General features: G+C 42.1%; 1 long non-coding RNA gene across 3 annotated transcripts in view; it reads right to left on the bottom strand.

The window, feature by feature from the left end:
• The window catches only part of LOC123593089, a 179,505-nt gene that overhangs the window by 106,394 nt on the left and 45,307 nt on the right, over positions 1 to 27,804 (bottom strand). Inside the window, exon 2 of one of the 3 annotated variants that reach the window (XR_006710114.1) lies at positions 19,780 to 19,853. The exons of 1 other annotated variant lie outside the window; for it this stretch is intronic. This is a non-coding gene — a long non-coding RNA (uncharacterized LOC123593089). Of the gene's footprint in view, positions 1 to 9,691; positions 9,879 to 19,779; positions 19,854 to 27,804 lie in introns of those variants that run through there. One more of the 3 variants, XR_006710110.1, reaches the window with a different exon arrangement.

Here is a 27,804-nt window from a genome sequence, read left to right as displayed (position 1 = left end):
GATGCTCAACATCATTATCAAGGAAATGCAAATCAAAGCCATAATGAGAAATCATCCCACACCTGTTAGAATGGCTATAACCAAGAAAACATGAGATGAGTGTTGGTGAGGATGTAGAAAAAAGTGAACGTTTGTGTACTGTTGGTGGGCATTTAAATTGGTGCAACCATTATGAAAAATAGTAAGCAAGTTAAAAAAAAGTGAGAGACATAGCATGCTGGATATTGACTGAAATGATGCAGTCAGAAGGGATAAACTGATGATAAGGGAGAGCAAGGGGAGAACTGCTGGAGCAATGAGGTGGTGTAGAAGCAGGCAATGGGATCAAATGCCCTGTCCAGAAGATGGCATTGGTTAAAAGCACAGATGCTTTACTGGTGGTAAGTAGAAGGTAGTATTGAGGAAAGACAGTGTGGCTTACTAGAAAGATTCCATCACATGTAACAGAATGTGGGCAAAGACCCAAAAGGGTAAAGTGAGGAACAAGGAAGGGACCACGGCTGGGGATGGAGAGAGGGGTATGGAGACCAAAACCAAAAGCCAAAGGTGGAGATGAATTCTGGAAGTTAACTATAGCAAATTACTCTTAGAGCCTATGGTGTGGGTGTGCAACAAAGAGGCTAGGTGGGCATAAAAAGGTGTTTCCCATTGATGATCACATGTATGAAGGTGCTCTCAGAAGACTGGAGCACTAGGAGAGATTTCAGGGATGTTCTAGATGTGTGGAGCATAGTGCATGAGACTACAGACAAAGAGGGCAGGTACAACATTCTGGTTTTCAGAGAGTAGGGATGTTTAGGGAGTATGAGAAGAGAACTGGAAGGCAGAAAGAGGTTATCCTGAGTGGATGAGATGGACATCTGTCTTGGACACTTCATATCTGTCAGAAGGTTAACACCTCTGCATTCCCACCTTCTGACATACCACACAGGAGCCAAGAGCTAAAGGAAGTACAAGTACAACAATCTCCCTAAAATATGGTATGAGGGACTGTGGGATGCCACTGCCTCACTGATTTATAAGGAAATCCAGGATGACTCAACATCTCATCAAACCAAGAGGTGGTAACAGGACTCTCTTGCATGATAGGACCCCAGCACTTAGCACAATATGTCCACTGCTAGCAGGGTCCAGAAACAGAGGATGGGAAGAAGTATGAATGTGTCCCTCCTGTGAATGTTGATTCTATGTCTAATGGAAGAGGCCTGTTGGCCTGTTGGGGGCCTGTTGTGGCCCCCAAGGTGAGGAGATACAAGGCCTGTTGAGCCAATACACTCCAAAAACCAAAGGAGATCCTGTGACAGGCACATCCTTCCTGCCTGGTGGGAGTTGGGCAGAGAGCCCCACAGCAAGGAGACAAGAGGGGGACCCAGAGTGAAGGGAATGACCCAGAAAGGTCATGTGGTAAGCCAAGGTTAATGTGCACACATCCTGACTTAGGTGGAACAGGTCCTTTCCATGGCCCCCAAGGATCCTCTCTGCCGCAGAGCAGCATGAGTTCATAGCACTGACCACAGTGCTACAACAAAGGGTTGAGCACATAAAGATGAGCTGTAACCCACACCTTCAGGATTCTCAGTTTTCAGCAAAGTCAAGAGCTAAGCGAAGACAGGGTCAGAGCCTGTGACTCACGCAGGACGTTAAGGAATGAAGCCTTGCTCATCCCATCTCATACCCTAGCACAAACCTCATCCTCTAGCTTAAGAGTAAATCCAGCATAAAAGGCCTCGTGGAGGACACAAACTCAAGCATCTACTACTCCAGAATTGGTGGTAGATGCTAGGAATAAATGAGTGCTTGCTAGGGAACTCTGGAGTTCACCTCTGGCCCTCTGAGGTAACATGTCATGGTGAAAGGTCCTGACCTTCTGGAGCCCTTTCCTTGATCTCTGCAGAGGGCACCTGAGAAGTCTATGGAGAGAATTTCAGGCAAGTGACCACGTGCAGTGGAGGAGAGTGGCTTCTCCACAAAATCACTTCGCCTGTCAAAACACAGAGTCCTAGAAGATAGAGACCATGACTGCTTCATTTTTGTACCTGCTTACCATAGCCCATCCTGGGAGAGCAGTGAACACAGAATGAGAACAGGAATAAACCCCACAGATGCTACTCTCTGCACCATGTAAGAGGGGGCTGGGCTTCTGCTCTTTACCAGCCATCCAAAGCCTAATGCTCCACCTGGGCTCAGGGGCCCATCTGTCACAGAATGAAGAACAAGAATGATTCCTGTGTCCCATGTAGGGAGAAGAAAGAAGGGAAGACAGCCTGGACTTCAGGTGGGAATATGAGCAATGAGCACAATGTAGGCATGTAAGGTGCTAGGGGACACAGAGGACCAGATCCCTGATAGGTCTGGCTGGGCTTGCCGAGGACTGTTCATTCCCATCCATCCCCAGAGACAGTGAGGCCAGGACCCTGAATACTTGGTCTGGATGAGAGCATGAGGAGGGAAAGGGGGCCTGGGAAGGGGCCAGAGGGAGATCTCTGTTTCCAGAAGGAGGGGTGGGCCCTGCCAACTGCCCCTCCCCCCTTTCCTGCTTTGCCCCTCTTCTCCACTGCAACTTCTCGGGATCCAGGGCCAGGCAAGGCGCACATTGGGGATTTTCCTGAAGGTATCACTCCTGAGGTCAAGCCTGCTACAGAAAGTGCAGGGGCAGGACCCTGGGCAGGCAGCTGGACCCATGGGAATCCAGATGGCGGGAAGAGAATGGGAACGAAAGCCATTCCTTGCGGTAAATGGTGCTGGCAGCTGGGGAGTGTCAGGGGAGAGGGGAGGGGTAAAGTGAGAGTCCAGAGCAGAATCTCACACATAGTCAAAGACACAGGACACAGACATCAGCCACAAAGAGACACAAACACAAGGACACAAATTCAATGATGCCACTCCAAAACTAATTCAGAGTACCCAGAGACAGGTCCAGGAAACACACCTACATAGACTCAAGAACACCCTGAGTCAGACATGTGGGAGCAGACAGACACTGGCACAAGCACACATGCAGACACAGAGACAGGCTTCACACACGTAAACAGACACAGACCATCTTGCAAACCTACCAACACAAATGCAGTCCAACCAAATCTATCCATTAAAGTTGCTCTCCTCCATAAAGTCTCCTAGGCCACCTCAAACCAGGCCTGTCTCTCCCCCGCTCTAAGCTCTGCTTTGTAATTTCTATGTCATTCCTTGTCCTTTAATAAGGATAGTCTTAGTACAGAACAGGTGAGCACAAGGGAAAGGAAGCAAAAATAATATAAAAATAGGGAGGGGGATAAAACATAAGAGACTCTTAAATATGGAGACCGGAGGGTTACTGGAGGGATTTTGGGAGGGGGGATGGGCTAAATGGGTAAAGGATATTAAGGAATCTACTCCTGAAATCATTGCTGCACTATATGCTAACTAATTAGATGTAAATCAGGGGCACCTGAGTGGCTCAGTCGGTTGAGCGTCAGACTTCAGCTTAGGTCATGATCTCGCATTTTGTGAGTTCGAGCCCCACGTTGGGCTCTGTTCTGACAGCTCAGAGTCTGGAGCCTGCTTCAGATTTTGTGTCTCCCTCTCTCTCTGACCCTTCCCTGCTCATGCTCTCTCAAAAATGAATCAATGTTAAAAAAAATTTTTTAATTAGATGTAAATCAAAAAAATAAAATAAAATAAAATAAATAATAAAATAAAATAAAATAAAATAAGGATAGTCTTAGATTCACATGCATACCTCTGGTCTCAACAACTTGGCTATGTGCTTTCAAAGAAATGACAAGGTCAGCAAGTGAGTCCACTGCCCTCCTCGGCAGCCCCATTCCTCACCTACACATCCATCCCTATCCCCGGTAGCGTCTCCAGTTTACTGCAGGTCCTGAACCCCAGCGTCTCAGCAGATATAGACTCTAAGGGAAGAATAAAGCAGACATATCCTTTCAAAGTAATGCTGGTGGGTATTACCTCCCAAAATCTTTACTTTGCCTTATGCTTACCAGTCTACCTCCAATGTGTAACCTCTACATCAGTGCTATTCTAAGCATAATGCTAACCTTTTTTTTAACATTTATTCATTTTTGAGACAGAGAGAGAGAGAGACAGAGAGAGAGAGAGAGAGAGAGAGAGAGAGAGCATGAGTGGGGGAGGGGAAGACAGAGTGGGAGACACAGAATCCCAAAGCAGGCTTCAGGCTCCGAGCTGTCAGTACTGAGCCCAATGTGGGGATCGAACCCACGAACCGCGAGATAATGACCTGAGCCGAAGTCAGACACTCAACTGACTAAGCCACCCACATGCCCCAACCTAACACTAAACTTAACTATAGATAACTAGACACAGAGCAATGTCTGCACCTGTACTAGGCCCACAAGTAGCACACGTTTATGACAGTATAGATCATCTGCACTCCAGGAACTCAGTAGCTCCTTCAGTAACTACCTGCACAGTCTTCAGGGTAGGATGTCCCTGGAGGGCTCAGTGTTCAGTGGAATCCAGGAGCACCAAGGTCCCCAGGCCCTTTGACCCTCCTTAGCCAGAAAAGCCTACAGGGGCCCAGTCTACTCCAAGCCCTGTTCTGGGATTATCCCAGCCTCTCAGCTGGAATTCCCACCATACCATTCCCTGGCTCCTGCCTGCCAAGCTGGGAGCATCTGTTGCCCTGGAACACCATATCAGGAGGTAGCAAATGTGCCAGAGACGTGGGCCTGAAGAGATGTGGGGATTTCCAGGCTCTTGCAACACCCCAACCTAGGACCTTTACCCCGGGGCCTGGTCCAAGTACCTGTCCTAAATAGGTAGTGGGCCTGCTACACTGGGGAGAGTAGGGGTGAATTAATACACTTCCTCTTCCCCTAATCCAGGATGTCAACCAGGTGAAATAACCAGGTTATTAACAGTGAACTCATCAGCAGAGGTAAAGCTGAAGTCAACCATGTGTACCTCCCTTACCCCTTACCTCTCAACATCACCAGGACCTCTAGTATAGGATTCCTTCACACCTCGGCCACCCTAGAGATTGTCAAACACTATTTAGGCTCTATCAGGAACTCACCAAGCCAAAATCTTCACCCAACAGACTGTAACTCTTAGGTGGGCGCTCAAAACTCAAATGTGCAGCCATCCGAGCTTGTGTCCCCTTCCCCAATGTCTACATCGAGCCTGGCCTGAGTACCAAGAGCGGGGCTTGGTTCAGGGCTGCAAGCTCCTAAATATGCCCATGAAGTGCTTGAGAAATTAACAAAATTAGTTTTAACCCTTGAAAAACAAATGGTAGTTATTGTCAAGAACTTTGCAAGGGCTGGAATTTTACTCTATTTTTTAAAAAATTTTTTGGGGCGCCTGGGTGGCGCAGTCGGTTAAGCGTCCGACTTCAGCCAGGTCACGATCTCGCGGTCCGTGAGTTCGAGCCCCGCGTCAGGCTCTGGGCTGATGGCTCAGAGCCTGGAGCCTGTTTCCGATTCTGTGTCTCCCTCTCTCTCTGCCCCTCCCCCGTTCATGCTCTGTCTCTCTCTGTCCCAAAAATAAATAAACGTTGAAAAAAAAAAAAATTTAAAAAAAAAAAAAAAAAAAATTTTTAAATGTTCATTTATTTTTGAGACAGACACAGAATATGAGCAGAGGAGGGGTAGAGAGAGAGAGGGAGACAGAATCCGAAGCAGGTTCCAGGCTCTGAGCAGTCAGCACAGAACCCGATGTGGGGCTTGAACTCCCGAGCTGTGAGATCATGACCTGAGCTGAAGTCGGACACTTAACCAACTGAGCCACCCTGGCACCCCTATTTTACTCTATTTTTAAGGTTAACAAGCTATCCTGTTCTATTTCATGAATGCTGGCAGAAGACAAAAGGCTCCTGAATCAGATATAAAGGATTTTATCACTCACAGAACAGTCATAGCAAGAGCTTTAGCATGTTTTTTGTGTGTGTCAGTTCCCCTTGTCTATCAAATGCCTTGGGTGTAGCACAGAATGATAGATGCCTGTTCATTCAATGGGTTGTGTTACAAGAGAGGAATGCTAAGGTTTGGGGTTTCACTGCTTTTACAGTAAGAAAAAGCAAAGCTGATCTTTGTCCGGGGGGGAAGTTGCCTTATCTTTCAAGGTTGCTTGTTGCAAACACAATTCTGAGAAATGGCCTGGAAAACAGTCATGGTCTTACATTCTTGACATACCCAGTAAAAAAAAAAAAAAAAATTCAGGAATGCTAAGAGCCCATAGTAGGCTGTCTCTCTCAACCATAATTAGCAATGGGTAAAAAACAATGGTGAGGGGAAAAAAATGTTTTCCATGTGCTGGAAGACCTAGGAGAGACAGGTTAAAAAGAAAATCAGTTCACAAAGATGCCACAAATTATGCTTAATGATAACTTCTTCAGCTGATAAGTGGAATTGGGGGTTTTCTGTGTCCTTATTAAAGAAGAAAAGAGATAGAACATATTATCATAGAGACAATGTGAATGTTGAAGAATTTGTGGTAACTTAAGAATGGCTTAAAAAAACTTTAAGGTCCGGGGGGTAAGTGGTGGTAAATCCCACTGGGACAAGAAAGTAGATAGGCCCACGTGGCTGAATAAAATGGAAGAAATGAGATCAGATGACAACCTAAACCTTTCCTTGGTACTGTTTGTGGAGAAAGTAAGTCTCTAAGGTGGCCTTCCCCCATGTTCCCACCTCCTTGTGTTCATGCTTTGTATAATCCCATCCTCTTTAGTGTGGACAGACCTGTGCTTTGATTGTAATTAACAAAACATGGAATAATAATAGGCTGTTATTCCTATACTTCTGTAAGACTGTCTTCTAGCATACTCATTCTCAGACATTTCTTTATGGCTTGATAAACTGGCCGTGTTGGGAAAGTCCATATACCCTCTAGGAATTGTAGGTGGCTTTTCGACATTGAATGTGGCCTCCAGCTTAGAGGGCCCCCAGGGTCCCCAGTCCTATGAATGCAAAGAAATGAATTCTGCCAACAATCTGAGTGAGCTTGGAGGATTCTTCCCCATTCAAGCCTCCAGATGAGAACACAGCCCAGCCAATATTTTGCAGCCTTGTCAGACCACAGAGGACTAAGCTGGAATCTTAAGTCACTGAGACTTTGAGATCATATATTATGTATTATTTTAAACTACCACATTTGTGGTAATTTGTTGCACAGTAATAGAAAACTAATAAACTGCTGCAGCCATGACAGTTAAGAGAAGTATCTGACAGTAAGGCACGTGTGGCCAGCATGCAGTTTGTGTGTGTGCAAGGTACCTGCTTAAAGTTCAGTGAGATTATTTATAAGGGAAAGTGGAGGTAGGAGGAAGAGGGGCTGTTCCACAGTATGAGCCAGGGAAGAAATAGGGAAGGAGAAGGCATCTAGGTAACCCATCTCCTTCAGTTCATTCTATAAAGACACATAGCTGTGGAGTCTGTGGCCCTCCTAATAGGCTGGAACGATCTCATCCTGCATATTAAATGTAAATTACTATTTTGTCCCTTCATTTGATTTTTTATATGAGAACAGCAGATATCTGTGAAAGGCTCAAAAATATAACTAATGGTAATCTTGTAGAAAATGGGGAGGGATGTCCCCCAGGAAGTAATAAAGTAAAAGAACCTCTGAAAAGAGAAGTAGGGGAAACAACCCAAATCAGTAAGTTTCACAGATAGAAAAAGGAGCTCCAGATTTTCGTTAAGTTCAGGAAGGAGGAACAATCAGAATAGTTCCCACTGCTTTACACAGGACAAGTGTTGAATAAATCTTTCTTAAAGAAATGCTGCAAAGATGATTGGGGGAAGCAAAGAGTTTATTTGAGATCACAGTGTCAGTATCCTTTCTGTAGTTCAAAGTGGGCCAGAAGGGTCTGAGAAGACCAATTCTTCAGAACTTGTTTCTAGAAACAATGTAATCACGAACTCATCATATCCAATGTGTTTCCTCAGAGATTGGTGACTTGGGGTTAGCAGGGATGATGATAGGTAACCAATACAACAGAAATGGGTCATTTCTTTGATCACAGGAGAGAGGTATCCAATTTTCTAATTTATCCAGCTTCCATACCATATCACAATTCTTTTGGATATATACGTCAGAGTAGAAAAGCTGGGTCATGTGAAAATTCTTTTTAATTTTTTGAGGAACCATGAAACATTTCTACAGCACTTTACATTTCTATCAGCAATGTACCAGCATTCTAATTTCTCCAGATCCTCCCACTATTTTCCATATTTTTTGAGAATAGTGCTGGTTAGCTATTTATGTATCTTCTTTGAAGAAATATCTATTCACATCCTTTCCATTTTTGAACTGAGTGTAGTTTTTATTGTTGTTGACTTGTAGGAGTTCTTTATACATAGTAGATATAAATCACTTACCAGATATATTATTTGCAAATATTTTTCCCCATTCCATGGGTTGTCCCCCCACTCTCTTGAGTGAATCCTTTGACACACAAAAGTTTAAATTTTAAGGAAGTCCAATTTTTCTGTTTTTTCTCGTCTACACTTTTGATGTTGTTATACTTAAGAAACCATTGCCAAATCCAAAGTTGTGAAGATATTTCCCTGGTTTCTTTCCTAAGAGTCTTATATAGTTTTACCTTTTCAACTGAAGCAAACATACATTCTTGCTTCTCTTTTTAATATCTCTTCCTAAATAAAATCTGAAAAATAGATTTCATGATTCCAAACTTTGTAATCTTTTTCAAATTGCTTAACGTCTCTGAGTCTCAATTTAATTCTCTCCGGAGGGATAATTTTACAAGGTTGTTGTAAGAGTTCTGTATTTAAACATAGCTAGTATGTATAATGCCTAGCACACTAGAGCTCAATAATCCTATGTAGTCTTCTTCCTTCCTTCAAAGGACTTTCTCTTCCAGGACCTGCCAGCATCAATTATTCCACCTGTCTTACTGCTTGCTTATGGATAGTCAAGCCCAGGGCCCCAAGTCTCCTATCTTAGCTTCAGAGGGCTCACTTGTCCTCCCTTCCCTTATGTCCTTTGCTCTAATAGAAGTTCCTGCCTCCACAAATATCCAGCTTCGAGACAACCTGGGCTACCACAGAAAATACATTTTCTAATGGGGTCGGGGAAGGAATGGACAAAGGCAGCAGCCCCACAGGGCCCCAGCCTCTCGATCGCCTTGGAGGGGCACAATTTAGGGCACACTGAGCCCTAAAAAGGTCAAGGCTAAAGTCCTTTGGGCATATGGGAAGTTACTCCTGGCCTAGATCCCGCAGCAGGGTCCTCTCCTTCCAGTCAGAGGTTCATTCCAGGCAGTTCCAGGGCACAGTCTAAGGTATTCCTTTACACAGCGGTCCTCTGTGGGGTCCATCCCCACCGCGCAGGCTCCTGAGGCTCCCCTGTGTTCTCAAACGGTCTTCCACTGAGACACCACCGGAGACCACCCTTGCCCTCCGGTAGTCATACAGAAGGTCTCTGTGGGTAGGCAGTGCCTCCACGCTGTGCCTCCCCATGGCAGCAAATGCAGAGACAGCCCTGGGAGTCTCCGTTCACACAGGGGTCCTCCATGGGGGCGGCTCCCTGCACGCCTCCGGAACTTTCCCAAGGGGCAGAGGCAGGGACACTCGGGGGGTTATCTACTTACACAGGGACTCCCTTAGGGGCGGCTCCCACACAACACCTCAGAGTCCCCGGAGGGTTGTCCGCGGCCCGCAGACCCGTCCCGTAGGGCGCCTGCCGTGTCCCCGCCGCCCCCGCCCCCGCTTACCGGGACCGTCAGGGTGCGGGACGCGGGTCCGGGGCCGGCGGACTCTACACCGCGGACCCCGCGCCGCCCATGGCCACTCGGGAGCCGGCGTGCTGGGGCCGAGCGCCGGGAGCAGGCGGCGCAGGCGGAGCAGCAGGCTGAGGCGGCGGCGGCGCGCGCTCTCCAAGCACACCCACCCTCCCTGTCTCCCGCCCCGTGCGGCTGCGGCGCGTGCGCCCGCGCCAGAAGACCTCCGCGGGCCGGTGGGCGCGCGTCGCGCTCCGCCCTCCCGCGCCTCGAGGCACGGCCCTCGCAGCTTAGCTTGGCGACCTCGCGCAGGAATGAGGCGCTGAGGAACCGCAGGAAGGCGGCGCCCGGCTCCGACGACCTGTGGGTCCGGGTGCCAGTGGGCGCCCCCGACCAGCTCCCCGCTCTGCGGCGCCGGGTCTTCGGCAGCCGGGCAGCCGACGGCAAGGTCAGTGCCGGCCCGAGGAGGCGTCTCGGAAGGGGGCTCCGCGGCGGCTCGTGGCTCCTGCCCGCCCGCCGAGGCGAAGCGTCCTGCAGCCCGCACCTGCTGGGGAGGTGAGAATGACTCATCCAAGCGGCCTCGGCCGGGGGCCCTCTCCTCTCTCGCCAAGCCCAGCTGCCCAGTCAGGCCTCCGGGGGGACGACCCGCGCGTTAGGGCACTCACCTTCGCAGTACCCCACTGCAGAGTGTCTAAATGAGCCTTCACAAAGCGCCCTGCTGCCCCCACTCTTCCTGCGTTCTGCTTTCAGAGGTTATTGGTCTTCCATCTCCAGCAGCAAAGCTGTACCTTGTTGTGACCCACTCGCTCTGCTGCTGCAGCCACATCCCTCATCCCTCATTCCTTAAGTTTCATTGTCATGAAACTTACCAATAAGGAATATAAAGGACAGTACTATATATAGCTATCCACCTTTAAACAAAATGCCAGATACTAAACACTCTACGTGTATTAATTTAAACTTCCCAACATGACCATGAAATCCTAAATTTCATTGCTTTGATTATACAGATGCAGAAAGTGAGGCACAGAGAAATTAAGCAACAAGCCTAAGGTCACATAGCTAATACATGGAATCTAGGTATTCTGACTCCACAGCCCATTCTCCTATTTGTTTTACTGTACTGACTCCAGGGCTGCCTTGAGGATGTGCATCAACCCACAGAAATATTTTTTTTTTTCAAGGATACTGATTATGTAAATAATTTTACTAAAATTTGTGTTACAGAATTCATGGTCCTATGTGAGATATACTTCCATATTAGTTTGCTATCATATCAGTGCAGGTAAAGATTCTTGGTACTGTCTATGTACCACCTCTTTCTATGTACCATGTCTTTATTTCAGATGCACCATGCTGGCTAATTTTACACCCCACACATGAGGGAAAGGTAATGATAGTATTCTTATTCATAAAGCCAAAACTTTTCAGAACCTGTGTGTCTTGAAATAATATAGGTCTTCTTGCCTAATTTCCTAATACCATTTATTTTTTTTAATTTTGTTCATATTCATTTTTTTAACATTTATTTACCTTTGAGAGACAGAGAGAGGCAGAGCATAAGCAGGGGAGGGGGAGAAAGAGATACAGAATCTGAAGCATGCTCTAGGCTCTGAGCTGTTTGTTAGCACAGAGCCCAACGCAGGGCTTGAACCCACGAACTGCGAGACCATCACCCAAGCCGAAGTCAGACGCTCAACCGACCGAGCCACCCAGGCGCCCCCAATACCATTTATTTAATGCAAGTTATATCATTACTTATGACACCACATCATCCATCTTGCGAGCTGTGAATACTGGCTTATCAAGTTCTCTCAAAACTTAAAATTAAAAAAAAGAAAATAGGGGAACAAGTTAGATGGAGAAGTAGGGACACTTGGATTTTCCTCATCCCTCAAACACAGCTGTATTGAGGTCAGATCACTTGGAACACCCAGGAAATAGATTTGTGGAGCAGCAGAAGGATCTCCACAGTTGGAGGGAAACAGCTTGGCAGGATTGAGGTGCATGTGAGTTGGGGGAGATAAAAGGTGCAGCTACGGAGGAGAGGGAACACTTTCTGTGGAGAGACAAAAAGAGAAAGAGAGGGGTTGTGAAAGTGTGGCATTGAGTTAGCATAAGAGGAAAACCTCTCTGGACCATGGGCTGGGCAGTGAGAAGTACAGAGTGTACTAGTTCTTTTTTGCAAACAGCCTTTGGAGCTGAAACTCTGAAGTTTTCGAAGTGCACAACTTTCTCTGGAGCAGAGCCTTGGTGCACACTCCTAGGAAGCAGGGAGCTGACTCTAGAGTGCATAATGTGGTGTAGTGATCTCTGGTGTGCACTGGGAGAGAATAGTCCCCTTCTCAGAATACTCTGGGAAGAGGGTCTATTGCCTCCCCAAGGACAAAAGACCCTTTAGGTACCAGCCAAAGGCATTTCCTCATCAGGGTGAAGAGGCTCTTCTCCAGAGTTGGGGAGTGGTTCTGTGCAGTGCTGGGTCCTTTAAGACTTTAGGTTTTGATTCCCAGCAAAGCACCAAGAAGAAGATGCAGGAGAATTGTGATGCAGGGCAAGCTGACTGCCCTTGCTCTTCTGTAAGGGCTACTTGAACAGCATGGGTTGAGATCCCTGGTCCCAGGAGGAGAGATTGGGATGATGCCATTCCCCCCCAACCAACACCAGCTTTGTGGGACTTCAGAGAGCAGCACAGTGGCCCCAGTGGAGGCAGGACATGCTTACACCAAATCCTGCCCCTCTGTGCCTGTCAACTGCTGGAGCAAGACTGACCCAATGCAGCCAGCCTGTTCTCCAGACCAGCACAGCCACCAATCCCAGGCACCAACAGACAACTGGCTTTTTTGGTTTTGTTTTTTCTCTTTCTTTCCTTCCTCTTCTTTTTTTCTTTTGGAATCAGGCTCATAGTGTCTGATTTGTTTTTTGTCATTTATTTTATATATATATATATATATATATATATATATATATACACACACACACACACACACACACACACACACACACACGTGCATGCGCACACACACACACACACATATATATATATATATATAAATCATTTTTTTCTCAGGCTTTTTTATTCTATTTCCCTCTTTTTTCTTCTGCTTTTTTTCTAATTTTTTTTCCTTTCTCTTTCCTTGGAATCAGCCTTATGGTTTTTTGATTTTCTGTTTGGTTTTCTTGTCTTTTTTAAATGTTTATTTATTTCTGAGAGAAAGGGGAGTGGAGGGCCAGACAGAGGGGGACAGAAGATCCAAAGCAGGCTCCACGCTGACAGTAGAGAGCCTAATGTGGGACTCAAACTCACAAACTGTGAGATGGTGACCCAAGCCTAAGTCTGACACTCAACCAACTGAACCACCCAGGCACCATACTCTGGTTTTCTTTTCTCCCTCTCCTTTTTCTCTTGTTATGAACCAGGCTTCCCACCCACCCCCCTTTTTTTTTCTAGGTTACTTCAACAAACAAATCAAGGCACACCTAGTTAAAGGTCCAAACATTCCACCACTGCGAGCAAGGAGGAGCTCTGTAGAGGAAAGACCAGTGCTATAGAATAGCCAAAATTCAACAGCAGAGTGCATGCAACATACACCAGAAACACTCCCTAGAGTACCAGGCCCTGGTCAGTGTATAACCCCTTTTTAATATGGTAGTACTCTCAGGTGCAGGACACATAACAACCTTTCAAAACATGCAAATGACAAAAACATAGCCAAAATGACAGGATGGAGGAATTCTCCCCAAAAGAAAGGTCAAGAAGAAATCACAGCCAGAGACCTGCTCAAAAGAATAGGTGAAATAGAAGATACAATTATGGAAAATAATGAAGCTGAAAAAAAAGGGAAAAGAAATTACTAGATCACGAGGGGAGAATTAGAGAATTAAGTGATTCCATGAAATGAAACAATATCCATGTCATAGGAGTACCAGAAGAAAAAGAGTGAGGAAAGAGGCAAAAGGTTTATTTGAACAAATTATAGCTGAGAACTTCCCTAATCTGAGGGAAGGAAACGGGCATCTAAGTTCAAGAGACACAGAGAACTCCCTTCAAAATAAACAAAAATAGGTCAACACCACGACATATAGTGAAACTGGCAAAATACAAAGATAAAGAGAGAATTCTGAAGGCAGCTAGGGACAAAAGTTCCTTAACCTAAAGGGTAGACACATAAGGTTAGTAGCAGACCCGTCCACTGAAACTTGGCAGGCCAGAAGGGGGTGGCAGGAAATATTCAATGTGCTGAGTAAGAAAAATATGCGGCCAAGAATCCTTTATCCAACGAGGCTGTCATTCAGAATGGAAGGTGAGAAAAAGACTTCCCCAGACAAAAACTAACAGTTTGTGACCACTAAACCAGTCCTACAAGAAATTCTAAGGGGGACTCTGAGTGGAAAGCAGCAAAGACTACAAAGGACCAAAGAACATCACCAGAAACATGAAATCTACAGAGAACACAACGGCACTAAATTCATTTCTTTCAATAATCACTCTGAATGTAAATGGACTAAATATCCCAATCAAAAGACATGGGGTATCAGAATAGATTAAAAAAAAAAAAAAACAAGATCCATCTATATGCTGCCTACAAGAGACTTATTTTAGACCTGCAGATTGATGTGAGGGGATGGAGAACCATCTGTCATGCTAATGGACATCAAAAGAAAGCCAGAGTAGCCATACTACTATCAGACAAGCTAGATTTTAAAATAAAGACTGTAACAAGAGATAAAGAAGGGCATTATATCATAATTAAGGGATCTGTCAAGAAGAGCTAATGATTGTAAATATTTATGCCCCCAACTTGCAGAACCCAAATATATAAATCACAAACATAAGCAAACTTATTGATAATAATACCATTATTGTAAAATAATTTAATACTCCACGTACAACAATGGACAGATTATCTAAGCAGGAAATCAACAAGAAACAATGGCTATAAATGACACCTGGACCAGATGGACAAACAGATATATTCAGAACATTTCATCCTAAAGCAGCAGAATACACATTCTTCTCGAGCACACGTGGAACATTCTCCAGAATAGATCACATACTGGGTCACAAATCAGCCCTCAACAGGTACAAAAAGATTGAGATCAAACCATGCATATTTTCAGATCACAATACTATGAAACCTGAAATCAACCCCAAGAAAAAATTTAGAAAGCCCCAAATACATGGAGATTAAAGAACATCCTATTGAAGTGCCTGGGTGGCTCAGTTGGTTAAGCCTCTGACTTTGGCTCAGGTCATGATCTCACTGCTCTTGAGTTTGAGCTCCACTTTGGGCTCTGTGCTGACAGCTCAAAGCCTGGATCCTACTTCAGATTCTGTGTCTCCCTCTCTCTGTCCCTCCACCCCCCCCTCAAAAATAAATATTAAAATTTTTTTTTTAAAAAAAGAACATCCTGGGGCGCCTGGGTGGCGCAGTCGGTTGAGCGTCCGACTTCGGCCAGGTCACGATCTCGCGGTCCGTGAGTTTGAGCCCTGCGTCGGGCTCTGGGCTGATGGCTCAGAGCCTGGAGCCTGTTTCCGATTCTGTGTCTCCCTCTCTCTCTCTGACCCTCCCCCGTTCATGCTCTGTCTCTCTCTGTCCCCCCCAAAAAAAAAATAAATAAACGTTGAAAAAAAAATAAATAAAAAAAGAACATCCTACTAAAGAATGAATGGATTAACCAGGAAATTAAAGAAGACATTTAAAAATACATGTAAGCAAATGGAAATGAACACACAACAGTCCAAACCCTTTGGTATGCAGCAAAATCAGTCTTAGGAGGAAAATACATTGCAATTCAGGCCTCTCTCAAGAAGCAAGAATGGCCCCAAGTACATAACCTTACCTTACAACTAAATTAGCTAGAAAAAGAGCCCCAAATAAAGCCCAAGGCCAGCAGAAAAAGGGAAATAACAAAGATTGGAACAGAAATAAATGATACAGAATTAAAAAAAAAAAAATCCCCAGTAGATCAATGAAACTAAGAGCTGGCTTTCTGAAAGAATAAACAAAATTGATAACCCCCTAGCCAGGTCTCTCCGAAAGAAAAGACAGAGGAGCCAATACATAAAATCAAAAATGAAAGAAGAGAGATCACAACCAACAACATAGAAATGCAAACAATTATAAGAGAGTACTATGAAAATAATATATGCCAACACTGGAAAATCTGAAAGAAATGGACAAATTCCTAGACAGTCACACACTACCATAACTCAAACAGGAAGAAATGGGAAAATTTGTACAGGACCATAACTAGCAAAGAAATTGAATCAGTTATTAAAAAAATATCCCAAAAAATAAGAGTCCTGGGTCTTCTACCTAGGGGAATTCTACCAGACATTTATTTTTACCAGACATTTATTTTTTTAACATTTTATTTTATTTTTTGAGAGACAGAGAGAGACAGAGCATGAGCAGGGGAGAGAGGCAGAGGGAGACACAGAATCCAAAGCAAGCTCTAGGCTCTGAGCTGTCAGCACAGAGTCCAGGTAGGGGAGGGACAGAAAGAGAGGGAGAGAATCCCAAGCAGGCTTCAAGCTCTACTCTGTCAGATGACCATGAGATCATGATCTCCGCTGAAATCAAGAGTGGATGCTTAACCAACGGAGCGACCCAGGCACCCCTCTGCTTATTGTTAACCAAATAGTGTAACAACCAGTGAGAGAAACTTTTTATTTTTTTGAAAACATAAAAATTTATTTTAAGGAAAAAGATGTCTTGAGCTACTTAATGTTGAAGTTTTGTTAACCCACAAATTTTTTTAATTTAAAATCAAGTTAGTTAACATACATTGTTAACATAGTTAACATACCTCTTGGCTTCAGAGGTAGAACCCACTGATTTATCTCTTAAATATGACACCCAGTGCTCATCCCAAAAAGTGCCCTCCTTAATGCCCATCACTCATTTAGCCCATCCCTCTACCCCCACTCCTCCAGCAATCCTCAGTTTGTTCTCTGTATTTATGAGTCTCATGGTTTGCCTCCCTGTTTTTATCTTATTTTTTCTGCCTTTCCCCTATCTTCATCTTTTGTTTCTCAAATTCCACATATGAGTGAAATCATATGATATCTTTCTCTGATTGACTTATTTCACTTAGCATAATATACTTTAGTTCCATCCATGTTGTTACAAATGGCAAGATTTCATTCTTTCCATTGCCAAGTAGTATTCCATTGTGCGCACACACACACACACACACACAAACACCTCATCTTCTTTATCCATTCACCAGTCGATGGACATTTTGGCTCTTTCCATACTTTGAATATTGTCAATAGTGCTGCCATAAACATTGGGGTGCATGTGCACAGGCAACAAAAGAAAAATGGACTTCACCAAAATTAAAAATTTTGTGCATCAAAGGACACTATCAAGATTGTGAAAATACAAATCATATATCTGATAAGGGATTTGTATCTAGAATATATAAAGAACTCTTACAACTTAGGGTAGTCTGGGTGGCTCAGTCAGTTAAACGTCCGACTTTGGCTCAGGTCATGATCTCATGGCTTGTGAGTTTGAGCCCTGCATGGGGCTCTGTGTTGACAGCTCAAAGCCTGGAGCCTGCTTCAGATTCTGTGTCTCACTCTCTCTGTGCACCCCCCCCACCCCCTGCTCATGCTCTCTCTGTCTCTCAAAAATAAACTTTTTTTTTTAATTTTAAGAACTCTTACAACTTAATAACAGACAACCATATTCCAAAATGGGCAATGGATCTGAAAGATGTTTCTTCAAATACACAGATAACCAGTAAGTACATAAAATGATGTTCATCAAAGAAATGCAAAATCAAAACCACCATGAGATATCACTTCATATCCACTAGAATGGCTCAAATCAAAAAGTCAGATAACAACAAGTGCTAGCAAGGATTGGAGAAATGAAACCCTCATACACTGCTGATGATACTGTAAAATGCTGCAGCCACTTTGGAACACAGTCTGGGAATTCCTCAAGTGATTAAACATAGAGCTACCATATGACCCAGCAATTCTACTCTTAGGTATATTTTCAAGAGAAATAAAAATATGTCCACACAGAAACTTGTACATGAATATTTATAGCAGCATTATTCATAATAGCCAAAAGGTGGAAACAACACAAATATTCATCAATGGATGAGTGGGTAAGTAAAATGTGGTATACCCATAGAAATATTACTCAGCCATAAAAAATGAAGTACTGATACATACTATGATGAACCTCAAAAACATAATGCTAGGTGAAAGAAGTGAACCAAAAAATCACATATTATATGAGTCCACTTATGTGAAAGTCCAGAACAGGGTAATCTATAGAGACAGAAAGTAGATTAGTGGTTGCTTAGAGTTGGGGGTTGGGGAGGCCCTAGGGGTGATAACTAAAAGGTATGATGTTTCTTTTTTAGGTGATTAAAATGTTCTAAAACTACAGTGATGATTATACATATCTGTGAGTATACCAAAAACATTGAATTGCATACTTTAGATAAATCTGGTATGTATGGTATGATATGGGAATTATATCTCAATAAAACATTTTTTTGAAGTGTATGCATTCAGGAGTAGTATCTATGTTCAGATACCAAACCTGAGGTTAGTAGGTAGCTGTCTGTTGATGGGTTCTTAATATCTCTTGAGTCTTATTCTCCTCATCTGTGAAATGGGAATTAATTAAAATAATGCACATAAGGCACTTAGCATGCCTAGAATAAAGTATATATCTAACAAGTGTCAGCTATTATATTACCCAATTTGCAAAACTTTTCAATTCTGGAATCCTAGTTTCACAAACATTGCTATGCCATTTATACAATATTCTCTTTAAGCCTATAGCCCTGAGGATACAGTAAGAAGGTATATAGGAAGTCTGTATATTGTGTATGATGCTGTGTTAGCTTGGAAATGTAGACATTTTTAGAGAGAGTTTTTTTAGAGAGAGAGAGAGGGAGGGGGAGAGAATCCCAAGAAGGCTCTGTGCTGCCAGCTCAGAGCCCCACACAGGGCTTGACCTCACAAAGTGTGAGATCATTACATAAGCAAAAATCAAGAGTCGGATGCTTAACCAACTGAGCCACCCAGGTGCCCTGGAAATTTAGACTTTCTAATTCTGCCATTGACTCACTCCTTTTAATCTTCTACCCATGACCTCAAACTTATTCATCAAATCAATTCTCTGTTTGGATTAATGAGCTGTCTTCCGTTCACAAATGACAGACACCTAATTCAAATAAATTTGAAGGAAGAAAAGAAATGTATTGGCTCATATAACAGGAAACTGGGAAATCCAGTGCTGGAGTTGAGTTCACATATTCAAAAATTTTCATTTCTCTGCAACCTTGGATCTGATTTTCTCTCTGTGACGCCTTTCACTGGCAGAGTATCTCTTTAACCAAAGTTTAGTCAGGTTCCTCCAAACTCTCTTCTCAACCAAGCCCTAACTTTTGGGCTTCTGTGTTCATCCCTGCATTGTCGAATTGTGGCAAGAGCCCTACTGAGTCAGTTTCTCAGAATCTCCCATCCTTCATATCTCATTCCCCTCAATATCTGATAGGGCTCCTCATCTTCCACCATCCCCCCTGTGAGGTCTGATCTTGCTGGCCTGCCTTCAGCAAGAATCCTGTTAGGTTGTTTTTCTAGACTCCTCCCTTACCCTTGATGTTTCCGCTTAATTTTCCCTCCCCTACCCTACTCCTTGGCTATAAATTCCCAATTTTCCTTGTTATATTTGGAGTTGAGCCCAGTATCTCTACTGCAAAACCCCATTATAGTGGTCCCTATATCTATTATGATAGTCCCCCCTAAGTAAAGTCTGCCTTACCATTCTTTATCAAGTATTATTTTTTTATAATATATGAAATTTATTGTCAAATTGGTTTCCATACAACACCCAGTGCTCATCCCAAAAGATGCCCTCCTCAATACCCATCACCCACCCTCCCCACCCTCCCACCCCCCATCAACCCTCAGTTTGTTCTCAGTTTTTAAGAGTCTCTTATGCTTTGGCTCTCTCCCACTCTAACCTCTTTTTTTTCCCTTCCCCTCCCCCATGAGTTTCTTAACAAGTATTATGAATAATTTTTCTCTTTAACATCACACTTACTGAGCTTGGACTTTACCAAGCAGGGACATCGTTGCAGGCAGTTTCAGCGTTATGTCATTCCTATTTAGCAGCCCCTGAGGAAAGAATAAACATCTCTCTCAGTATCTGTATTTAAAAGAATCTAAGCGATTCCTCACAGCAGTTATGTGAAGGATGCATTTTCTAAGATTAGGAGAATTTTATCAAGAGAATGCCTACTAATGTCATATATAATTGCTTTGGACTCTGTATGATGTCCTTCCACAGCACGAAAATGTATATTTTGTTTTAGTACTTAAAAGGGTCTACAAGGAACCAATCCTTACTGACCAAGGATGGATGTAAAAGATGCCTGTTTCATCTGCAAATGGCATTCTGGCCATCTCTTTCATCCTAAAGCATTTTCTTGAGGAAGGCTCTTAGAACATTAGTCTGATGAGATTGTTGGCCAGTCTTGATATACTCAGTAGAATAATGGAACTATTCAGGCTGTATGCTACTAAGCTGATGAGTTTCAAAGGAGACAGGTCCTCACCTCAACTTCCACCCCTGTCTTCATACTCCATACCTTACTCTTTTCCTTTTTTCTGACCTAACTCTGGCCTCTTAACAGATTGAGAATATGCTAAGTCTAGAATTCTGGTGGCCTGCTGCTTTTTAATTTTTTTTTAGGTTTATTTATTTATATTGAGAGAGAGAGAGAGAGTGAGAACAAGTGGGGGGGGGGGCAGAGAGAGGGAGAGAGAACAAATCCCAAGCAGGCTCCGTGCTGTTAGCACTGAGCCTCAGCTGGGGCTTAAACCCACAAACCATGAGAACATGACCTGACCTCACATTGATTGATTTGCGATGTTGAACCAGGCACATGAAAAGATGCTCAACATCACTCCTCATTAGGGAAATACAAATCAAAACCACACTCAGATATCACCTCATGCCAGTCAGAGTGGCTAAAATGAACAAATCAGGAGACTAGATGCTGGAGAGGATGTGGAGAAATGGGAACCCTCTTGCACTGTTGGTGGGAATGCAAACTGGTGCAGCCGCTCTGGAAAACAGTGTGGAGGTTCCTCAAAAAATTAAAAATAGACCTACCCTATGACCCAGCAATAGCCCTGCTAGGAATTTACCCAAGGGATACAGGAGTACTGATGCACAGGGGCACTTGTACCCCAATGTTTATAGCAGCACTCTCAACAATAGCCTTTCTCTTATGGAAAGAGCCTAAATGTCTATCAACTGATGAATGAATAAAGAAATTGTGGTTTATATACACAATGGAGTACTACGTGGCAATGAGAAAGAATGAAATATGGCCCTTTGTAGCAACGTGGATGGAACTGGAGAGTGTTATGCTAAGTGAAATAAGCCATACAGAGAAAGACAGATACCATATGGTTTCACTCTTATGTGGATCCTGAGAAACTTAACAGGAACCCATGGGGGAGGGGGAGGAAAAAAAAGTTGGAGATGGAGGGAGCCAAACCATAAGAGACTCTTAAAAACTAAGAACTGAGGGTTGATGGGGGTTGGGAGGGAGAGTAGGATGGGTAATGGGCACTGAGGAGGGCACCTTTTGGGATGAGCACTGGGTGTTGTATGGAAACCAATTTGACAATAAATTTCATATTAATAAATAAATAAAAATTTAAAAAAACATTGGGGTACATGTGCCCCTATGAATCAGCACTCCTGTATCCTTTGGATAAATTCGCAGTAGTGCTATTGCTGGGTCGTAGGATAGTTCTATTTTTAATTTTTTGAGGAACCTCCACACTGTTTCCCAGAGTGGCTGCACCAGTTTGCATTCCCACCAACAGTGCAAGAGGGTTCCCATTTCTCCACATCCTCACCAACATCTGTTGTTTCCTGAGTTGTTAATTTTAGCCACCCTGACTGGTGTGAGGTGGTATCTCAATGTAGTTTTGATTTGTATTTCCCTGATGATGAGTGATGTTGAGCATCTTTTCACATGTCTGTTGGCCATCTGGATGTCTTCTTTGGAAAAGTGTCTATTCATGCATTCTGCCCATTTCTTCACCGGATTATTTGTTTTTCAGGTGTTGAATTTGATAAGTTCTTTATAGATTTTGGATACTAACCCTTTATCCAATATGTCATTTGCAAATATCTTCTCCCATTCTATCAGTTGCCTTTTAGTTTTGTTGGTTGTTTCGTTTGCAGTGCAGAAGCATTTTATCTTCATCAGGTCCCAGTATTTCATTTTTGCTTTTATTTCTGTTGCCTTCAGAGATATGTTGAGCAAGAAATTGCTGCCGCTGAGGTCAAAGAGGTTGTTGCCTGTTTTCTCCTCTAGGGTTTTGATGGTTTCCTGTCTCACATTTAGGTCTTTCATCCATTTTGAGTTTATTTTTGTGTATGGTGTAAGAAAGTCGTCCAGTTTCACTCTTCTGCATGTTGCTGTCCAGTTCTCTCAGCACCATTTGCTCAAGAGACTGTCTTTTTTTTCCATTGGATACTCTTTCCTGCTTTGTCAAAGATAGTTGGCCATATATTTGTGGGTCCAGTTCTGGGTTCTCTATTCTATTCCATTGGTCTATGTGCCAATACCATACTGTCTTGATGATTACAGCTTTGTAGTAGAGGCTAAAGTCCAGGATTGTGATGCCTCCCACTTTGGTTTTCTTTTTCAACATAACTGGCTATTCAAGGTCTTTTGTGGTTCCATATAAATTTTAGGATTGCTTGTTCTAACTTTGAGAAGAATGTTGGTGCAATTTTGGTTGGGATTGCATTGAATGTGTAGATTGCTTTGAGTAGTATTGACATTTTAACAATATTTGTTCTTCCAATCCATGAGCATGGAATGTTTTTCCATTTCTTTGTGTCTTCTTCAATTTCCTTCATAAGTTTTCTACAGTTTTCAGCGTACACATCTTTCATATATTTGGTTAGGTTTATTGCTAGGTATTTTATATTCTTGGTGCAATTGTAAATGGGATCAATTTCTTGATTTGTCTTTCTGTTGCTTCATTATTGGTGTATAGAAATGCAACTGATTTCTGTAATTATTTTGTATCCTGCGACTTTGCTGAATTCATGTATCAGTTCTAGCAGATTTTTGGTGGAGTCTTTCGGGTTTTCCATGTATAATATCATGTCATCTGCAAAAAGTGAAAGTTTGACTTCTTCTTTGCCAATTTGGATGTCTTTTATTTCATTTTGTTGTCTGATTGCTGAGGCTAAGCCTTCCAACACTATGTTAAACAACAGTGGTGAGAGTGGACATCTTACAGCAATGGACAGATTATCTAGGCAAAAAATCAATCAATGGTGTTGAATGATACACTGGACCAGATGGACTTGACAGATATATTCAGAACAAAATGCTTTCTTTAAAGCAAGTCATTCTGAGTTTGAGCCCGAGGTTCAGACCTAAATTCTTAACAACCCAAACTGGCTGCTTTCCCTCTAGTATGTACAATCAAATTCTTTCTTCTTGTGGTGATGGGGTAATTTTGTGCCTTGATAGTAGTGGTGGTTACACAAATCTGCACATGGGATGAAGTGGCTTAGAATCATACACACATTGTGTCAGTGTCAATTTCCAGTTTTCATATTTTACTATAGTTATGTAAAATGTAGCGATTTGGGGCAATTAGGTAAGGGTATATGGGACCTCTCTACTATGTCTGCAATTACCCATGAGTCTTTCACAATAGAAATTTTTTTTTAATTCTCCAAAAGCCTTTTAAATTTATATTTTGCATAGATAATACATTCATCACATTGATTCAAAAGTCTTGCTCTCTCCTTTTTTCCCACCTAATCCATTCCCACAACCCCATTTCTATTGCTTCCCTTAATTTCTTTTCTTATATCCTTCTGATGTATTTTATATAAATACATGCAGGTATTTCCACCTTTCCCACACAAAGGGTATGTGTTAGTCTGAGTCCTCCGAAAAGCTGTTGCCAAGACAGAATTAAATTTAAGAATGATTCCCAGAGTGTAATTGTTGGGTCATGGGAAAATGTATTTACAATTTACAATAAATATTTCTAAAATTGTTCTCCTTAGGGATTGCACCATTTTGCACTCCTATCTGCAAAGTATGAGATTGTCAGTTTCTCCTTACCTTGCCAAAAGAGTGTGCGGTCAAACTTTTGAATTTTCTCTATCTGCTGTGATGTGATTTTAATTTGCATTTAACTTATTACGAGTAAGTCTGATAGATTTGTAATTTTTTTCAGGTTGTAATTTGTCTTTTGGCTTTGTTTATGGTGTATTCTGCCATTCAGAATATATTCTATGTAGAATAAATTAATCATTTATTTTATGGTTAACTAGAAAGGCTTTCATCCCTCCATGGTTCTAAAAGACTTATTCCATGTATTCTTCTAGTTCTTTAATGCGTGAACTTTTTATGTATGATTTTTTAAATTAAATCTATTGATCGAAGTTTATCCAAGTGTACAGTACAATATATGAATTCACCTATCTTTTTTGAAAAATCTATCCAATTGTCCTAAAACCATTTATTTAAAAGACACATGTTTATTCTGTAGATTTGAAATGTAACCCCTATCATATACTAATATGTATTTGTTCTATTTCTAGACATTTTCATTGGTTCCACTTATCTGTCAGTCTGTTCATGCACAAGTACCATACTGTTTTAATAATTAAGGCTATATAGGGTTTTTCTTATTATTTGATATCACTAATCTCAGTGCCGTTACAGTTCTTCCATTTGAGAGTTTTACTATTTTTGCTTACTTCCCACCATAAATTTAGAAATCAGCCTAATTGGGGTGCCTGGGTGGCTCAGTTGGTTAAGTGTCTGACTTCAGCTCAGGTCATGATCTCCTGGTTTGTGAGTTCAAGCCCCGCATCGGGCTCTGTACTGACTGCCCGGAGCCTGGAGCCTACTTCAGATTCTGTATCTCCCTCTCTCTCTGCCCCTCCCCTCCTCATGCTCTGTCTCTCTCTGTCTCTTAAAAATAAATAAACATTAAAAAAATAAAAAAATAATAAAAAGAAATCAGCTTAATTGCCCCCAGATAAACTTATTGGCATTTTTATTGAAATCACAGTAATTTATAAATTAACAGGAAGATTTTTTTTAGCGTTCCCATTCCTAAGAATATGCTATATCTTTCTCTTTGTTCAAGACTGCATTTATATCTTTGAAAATGTTTTAACATTTTTCTCAAAAAAAGTTTTGCATATTTTATTCCTAAGGATTTATTATTTTGTGTTGCTATTGGAAAGGGGATTTTCTTCCCCAATATATCTTCTGATTGTGTATTTGTGTACACAAAGGCTTTTGATTTCAGCATATTAATTTTTTGTATTCAGCTACCTTACTGATTTCTCCTTCCTTCCATTTGTGTCTTTCTCTCATAATAGTAGTAGTAATAGTAGTCATGGTGGTGGTGGTAGTAGTAGTAATTTTTGAGTTGATTATCTTGGGTTTTTCAGGCACACAATCATATCACCTTCCAATAATGACAGTTTACTTTTATCTTACTAATTTTTTATACTTTCAACTTATTTCTATTTTCTAATTGTGTCAGTTACTCCATCCTCTACCAAGTGAAGACAACGAGAAGCAAGGTAGTCAGAGAGTAGTCAGTGGTCATCAGAACTGTCTCAGAACTTGACCAGTAGTCAAGGTAGTCAGAAGACGCCTTAAGTGAGGATGCATCTTAGACTGGTGTTTGTCATATTTTCTCTTCCCTTGTAGCTACCAATTGTGCCAGGCACTGTACTAAACTCTTATTTTACAAAATCTCCTATAATCCTACAAGCATTCTATGATGTTTGTACTATTACCATCTCCATTTTAAAGATAAAAGAACTAAAATGTGGAGAAGAAAAAAACTTACCCAGATCAAAGAAAGTGGTAAAACTGAGATTCAAATCTAAGTCTGTGTAATTCTGAAGAAACTGCTCTTAATTGCCATGCTAATTGGGTATACCTGAGAATAGTATAAGGAGGTCTTTGCTGTTACTTCTTAGACAAAAAGAAGTCTGACCTTGCTGAAAATCCCCACCTCTGAGCTGTAGTCTGTGGTCTTGGCAGGATCCAGACTCATTTGTTAATGAGATTGTGTGGGACTCCCTAAGGTGTCCTTGAATGAATTACTAGTTGTCCACAGTAATACTACTAGTTGCCCATAGTAGTTGCCCTGAAATGGAATAAAGTTTTGTGTGTGGAGTATAATTTTATTTTGTATTTTATAAGTGATGTCCGATGGGATAATGCAGTACCCATGAGCAAAGAAGACACAGGTTCATGTATGTCTGCCATTCCTTGCTGCTCCATTCATGTGGAACACTTACAATGTCCCAGTAAACATAGAATTTTGGTTTGACCCACGATGTTGGGAATTGTTCAAGACCCAAAGTGAATGCAAGGTAAGCATATTATGAAAGCCACCGACTTCTATATAGTGTTGTTGCTAAATGTACACATATCAAGAAGTATAATTAATTAATTAATTAATTAAATTTTAAAAAGAAGTAAAATAAAAATAAATCGAGTTAATTTTGTGCAGTGTTTCCATGTTCTGGTAAGAATGACGTACATATGCATGAGTTAGCTACAAAATATGAATTGGGTAATGTTGGTAATTCTGCGTAAAGGCTAAATGCTCTGATACTTGCATTTAAAACTGTTAGTGCACAATATAAAGAGTAACAGTAAAATTCAGGCTTATTATTTAAAGTTTTAAATATTTCTTTATTTAGAATAATATTAGGCAAGTAAATAAAATTACCAGGACAAATTATGAAGGGGGAAAGGGGAGGCTGTAGTAAAAAAGAAAAAGCTTTATATTATTTTAGTAACATTAGAGGCATTTTTCCTACTTTTTGAACATAGGACCAGCATTTTCATTTTACTCTGAACCTCACAAATTATGTAACCAGCCATTTTTAACAAGCCTTCCAGTGATTCTAAGAGCAGGATTGAGAGTCACTGGAGCAAATGGGATCTTTTGAAGTTCTGGTCACCGAGTCCTCAGGACCAGAGCATTGGGTGGGCCAGTGCTGCCCTCTAGTGTCTCTGGATGCCATCTAGTAATAAACTACATTTCTGTATCATATAGCAACCTGCTATGTGAACACTTGTGGTCTTACTGCCTGATACTACTCTGCAGATATTTCCCTGGAAATCTTAGCTCTTGGGCATTTATAAAAATTCTCATGTATTAAAATGCTCTGTCAACACAAAAATCTGAAAAGAAAACTAACTGAAAAGAAAATTAAGAAAACAATTCCAATTACAATAGCATGAAAAAGAACAAAATATTTAGGAATAACTTAACCAAAGAGGTGATGAGTTGTTGTTTAATTGGTAGGGAGTCACACCCGAAAAACAAATAACCCAGTGAAGAAATGGGCAGAAAACATGAATAGACACTTCTCTAAAGAAGACATCCGGATGGCCAACAGGCACATGAAAAGATGTTCAGCGTCGCTCCTTATCAGGGAAATACAAATCAAAACCACACTCAGGTATCACCTCACGCCAGTCAGAGTGGCCAAAATGAACAAATCAGGAGACTATAGATGCTGGCGAGGATGTGGAGAAACGGGAACCCTCTTGCACTGTTGGTGGGAATGCAAATTGGTGCAGCCGCTCTGGAAAACAGTGTGGAGGTTCCTCAGAAAATTAAAAATAGACCTACCCTATGACCCAGCAATAGCACTGCTGGGAATTTATCCAAGGGATACAGGAGTACTGATGCATAGGGGCACTTGTACCCCAATGTTCATAGCAGCACTCTCAACAATAGCCAAATTATGGAAAGAGCCTAAATGTCCATCAACTGATGAATGGATAAAGAAATTGTGGTTTATATACACAATGGAATACTACGTGGCAATGAGAAAAAATGAAATATGGCCGTTTGTAGCAACGTGGATGGAACTGGAGAGTGTGATGCTAAGTGAAATAAGCCATACAGAGAAAGACAGATACCATATGGTTTCACTCTTATGTGGACCCTGAGAAACGTAACAGGAACCCGTGGGGGAGGGGGAGGAAAAAAGGGAAAAAAAAAAAAAAAAAAAAGA

This window comes from Leopardus geoffroyi, chromosome D4 (genome assembly GCF_018350155.1).
Source record: "Leopardus geoffroyi isolate Oge1 chromosome D4, O.geoffroyi_Oge1_pat1.0, whole genome shotgun sequence".
NCBI lineage: Eukaryota > Metazoa > Chordata > Mammalia > Carnivora > Felidae > Leopardus > Leopardus geoffroyi.
Note: the sequence above shows the minus strand (reverse complement) of the source record. Positions and strands in the feature narration are given on the sequence as shown.